We start from the raw sequence: 5,023 nt of genomic DNA, 5'->3' as shown, positions 1-5,023 counted from the left end.
TCCTGGGTTCAAGCTATTCTCCTGCCTCAGCCTCCTGAGTAGCTGGGACTACAGGCGCCTGCCACCACGCCCGGCTAATTTTTGGTATTTTTTAGCAGTGACACGGTTTCACCGTGTTAGCCAGGATGGTCTCGATCTCCTGACCTCGTGTGACACAGTGAGGTCACTTGGGCAACAGAGCGAGACTAAGTCTCAAAAAAAAAGAAAAAGAAAAAGAAAAAAGAACAATATAAGCCAAATTCACTCAAAAGAAATAAAAACGAGATGACAAGTCAATGGCACTGAACACAGAAAATCAACAGAAAAACTCAATAGAACAATAGCTGTTTCTTCATAAAGGTCAACAAAATTGGTAACTATCAAGCCAGGCTAACAGAGAAAAAAAGAAATCATACAAATCACTCTAAGATGAGTACAAAAGTAATGGCAGTTTTGCATTCTTGGAATTTGCTGTTTGATACTGGAATACCCTCTTAAATAAATATGGTTATGTTATTCATCATTCTAATGGGCATTTCTTGCCTTTTTTTTTTTCTTTTGCTAATGACTTATTACTTGTTTATTTTAGACTATGAAAATGATGTCAGACCAAAAGCAAATTCAAGCGACTTTCTTATTCGAGTTCAAAATGGGTCCTAAAGCAGGGAAGACAACTCACAACATCAACGCATTTGGCCCAGGAACTGCTAATTAATGTACATCGCAGTGGTTCATGAAGTTTTGCAAAGGAGGCGAGAGCCTTGAAGATGAGGAGCGAAGTGGGCAGCCATCGAAAGTTGATAATGACCAGTTGAGAACAACCACTGAATTCCATCCTCTCACAGCTACACGAGAAGTTGGCAAAGAACTGAATGTCGACCATTCTATGGTCATCCGGCATTTGAAGCCAATTGGAAAGTTGAAAAATCTTGATAAGTGGGTGCTTCATGAGTTGACCAAATATTTTTAAAAACATCTTTTTGAGGTGTCATCTTCTCTTATTCTATGAAACAACAATCAACCATTTCTTAATCAGATTGTGACATGCCACAAAAAGTGGACTTCATACAACAGCCAACTCAGTGGCTGGACTGAGAAGAAGCTCCAAACCACTTCCCAATGTCAAACTTGCACCAATAAAAGGTCATGGTCACTGTTTGGTGGTCAGCTGCCAGTCTTCTGATCCACTACAGTTTTTAAATCCTGGTGAAATTATTACATCTGAGATGTACGCCAAGCTAATCGAAGAGATGCACGGAAAACTGCAGCACCTGGAGCTGGCACTGGTCAACAGGAAGGGCCTAGATCTCCACAATGCCTGACCACATGTCATACAACCAGGGCTTCGAAAGTTGAATAAACTGGGCTATGAAGTTTTGTCTCATCTGCCATATTCATCTGACTTCTCGCCAACCAACCACCACTTCTTTAAGCATCTTGACAACTTTCTGCAGGGAAAACAAGTACACAACCAGCAGGATGCAGAAAATGCTTTTCAAGAGTTCATCCAACCTTGAAAGCACAGAATAAACAAGTTTACTTCTCATTGGCAAAAATGTATTCATTGTAATGGTTTCTTTTCTTTTTCTTTTCTTTTCTTTTTTTTTTTTTTTTTGACAGAGTCTCACTCTGTCACCCAGGCCAGAGTACAAAGGTGAAATCTCGGCTCACCGCAACCTCTGCCTCCTGGGTTCAAGAGATTCTCCTGCCTCAGCCTCTTGAGTAGCTGGGATTACAGGCACATGCCACCACTCCTGGCTACTTTTTGTCTTTTTAGTAGAGACGGGATTTCACCATGTTGGTCAGGCTGGTCTCAAACTCCTGACCTCCTTTTCCGCCTGCCTCAGCCTCCCAAAGTGCTGGGATTACAGGCATGAGCCACTGTGCCCAGCCCATTGTAATGGGTTCTATTTTGATTAATAAAGATGTGTTGCAGCCTAGTTATACAAATTTAAAATTCATGGTCCAAAACCACAATTACTTTTGCACCAACCTAATAATTTAAGAATTAAAAGAAGCCTTTATATTAGAGAGCCCATGGATGATAAAATCATAAAGAATATTACAATCTCCATAACCCACAAACTTGGTAACATAGACCAACTGGATGATTTAAAAGACACAATCTATTAATACTAAAACACAGGAGAAATAGGTAATCTATATATATTGATATCTATTAATAAAATGGAATCAATACCTAATAACCTTACAGAAAACTCATATATTCCATAAATCTGACATTCTGTCATGTTATTCTAACTGGTGGGGTTCAGGGATTTCCATTTTGATAAGAACATAGGTGAGTTGCACACACTTAATTTTAGTGCTCATTGGTCAGAAAAGCCATGTCCACTATAGGATACTGCGGAGCGATGCGTTAGGGAGAATTTAGGCAAGATAATATGATTTTCAGAGTTAAAGGAAGACAACCTGATTTATGTACAGTAATTCCTCATAATATCATAGGGGATATCATATTTAAACTTTGGGGTATTCCCAGGTGTAATTCTTATTTGAGCCACATGTGAATTTCAGACACGGAGGCTTCCCAACTTTGGTGGCTTTCAACAAATGTGGAAGTTAACTCTCAACCTATTTTGTGGAGGCATAAAATTCAATGAGCACTCATTTAACCTTTTATTTTAAATATTATTTTTGTAAACTTGCATTTCCAATTAGTTGAAATTTTAAACCTGTTTCAGTTCTTATCCACTTTTTTTTTTTCCCCCTGAGACAGAGTCTTGCCCTGTCACCCAGGCTGGAGTGTGGCATTGTCTTGACTCACTGTAACCTCCGCCTCCCAGGTTCAAGTGATTCTCCTGCCTCAGCCTCCTGAGTAGCTGGGATTACAGGTGCCTGCCACCATGCCCGGCTAATTTTTGTATTTTTAGTAGAGATGGGGCTTCCCCATGTTAGTCAGGCTGGTCTTGAACCCCTGACCTTGTGATCTGCCCACCTCAGCCTCCCAAAGTGCTCGGATTACAGGCCTGAGCCACTGCACCCAGCCTCTCCATGCTTTTTAGGTGGAGGGGAGTAAGGGTTTCTTGGAATTAGGAGGAACTCCCATGTACCCAACCCATTTGGGTAAATTTCTTCCTTCAGAGTTTTTCAAATCAGCATCACCATTGTTAAAGGCCTCCCACATGGTAATAATTGTGCTACAGGGTTTTACAAACATGAAGTTTATGTTTGGCTGAATTAACCTCCTTGCTGTGGCACAAGGGGGCCAAAGGTGTTTTCACCGATTATGAAGTGGGTTCACTGTACAATGGCTACCAACTTTTCTGAGTACAATGAGGCCAAACACATTCATACGTAAATTCCATGAAGTGAATTTGTTACTTACAAATAGCAAACAAAAGACAACAGAAGTCTAGGATTCAATATGAACCACTACCACAAGATCAGAAAGCTACCCAGAGCAGATGGATGGAGTTTTGACTGTAAATGCTTCACTTACACTACAACTGAGGGACCTCAGAGAGCAGCCCACATTGGGTTTTCTCCAAGGATGTGGTTTGCTGGACACAAGCGTTAAAGGTCATTCTGTTTCGAGCAGGGCCTATAACAGAGCCTGGACTGTTCTGACCTATGTCACTTGATTATCAGGATATTGCCTTCCCAGCATATCATACAGTTATCTTGAGAACTACCCGTAAGAAAAGGAGGAAAATGGCTCTGCACCCTTAAAACTGAAGGATCAGGATATTTGCTGTGACAGAGGCACAGACACAGACAATAGCAATAGAGTGTTCTTGTGAGCCATCTACTAGTTCTCTTAACCAGAACATGGCACCAGACCGCTTTTCTATTTCCTTTCAATGGAAACTATTTCAGAATATTTTGAATATTTTGAGTTTCTACATCTATAGAGTTGTGGCACATGATCGCTGCCAGTGTAGACTCTCTGCATGGTTAAAGGAAAGAGTTCAGGAGCCCATCAACCCACATTGGTGGAGACCACCTTATCCTCCAGAGAGTGCCACTCCATCTTCCTGGGGTTAGCTCCACATGCAGTAGGCCATTATGTCTAAGGCTGGCAAGACTTGCAGTCTGAAGATGAGACTTTCGACATGCTGATAAACAGCAGTGATAAGAAAAGCCCACACACTGGCTAGGAAGTTCTCAATGCAAGCAGCTGAGACACTTCTTCATATACTTTGGTAGCGGCTAATATCAAACTATTTCTTCCCATTTTCTTTACTCATCAGTGCCTGAACCATGAGGCACCATAGATGTACACCTCATCAGGAGGGTGTATGGGACAACAGCAAGGGGGGCAGCAACACAAGAAACAAACAAGGCCACTACTTCTGCCTACATAATAACTATTGTCTTGGAGTGTACAATAATTAATAATGTTCACATGGCTGCCCTCAGCATACAGAGATGGTGACCAGAGCAGATGCAGGGACTACAGAGATACAGCCTGATTCTTGCTAATTAGGACTTAAGTGTTGGCTTATGTGCTGTGCTTTTGTGCATTCATTAGCCAGGGCCTCAAAACTGCCTGCTCAGCACAGGCCAAAGGTCATGCTGGGGTGCAAATAGACATTCATGTCTAGGAGATGAGAGCATTTTAGTGTGGGAGAAGATGACAACACCTGAAGACCACAAAACACTGTGCAGACCAAAGGGAAAGCCCATCATCAGCTCACGGTTCTGACCCAGGTGACTGCTGATGTGTTACGGAACAGTCAGCTGACAGCAGGTAGGTCAAGTTGAGCAGGTGTCCTGCATGAGGGCTGGTCCATTCCATTCATGTTACCAATTGTTTCAATAACGTCTTATGCACCCCACTGGTGAGGAGGGAATCAGCACCCTACGTTTACTGGCACCGTTAAGCACATGACATCTATTACTAAACAGATAAGTCAGACATCAGTTATTAATTATATATAGGAGGATGGTATAAGCTCCCACAGGCCCAAACAGGGATTAACTTGGGAGCAGAGAGTGGTATAGCATTAAAAAAGTGAGAATGTTCCTTTTATTTCCTTTTTTTTCTTTTCTTTTTTTTTTTTTTTTGACACAGAATCTT

The sequence above is a fragment of the Colobus angolensis genome, unplaced genomic scaffold (genome assembly GCF_000951035.1).
Source record: "Colobus angolensis palliatus isolate OR3802 unplaced genomic scaffold, Cang.pa_1.0 Scaffold629, whole genome shotgun sequence".
NCBI classification, from domain to species: domain Eukaryota; kingdom Metazoa; phylum Chordata; class Mammalia; order Primates; family Cercopithecidae; genus Colobus; species Colobus angolensis.
This window is presented reverse-complemented; position numbering follows the sequence as displayed.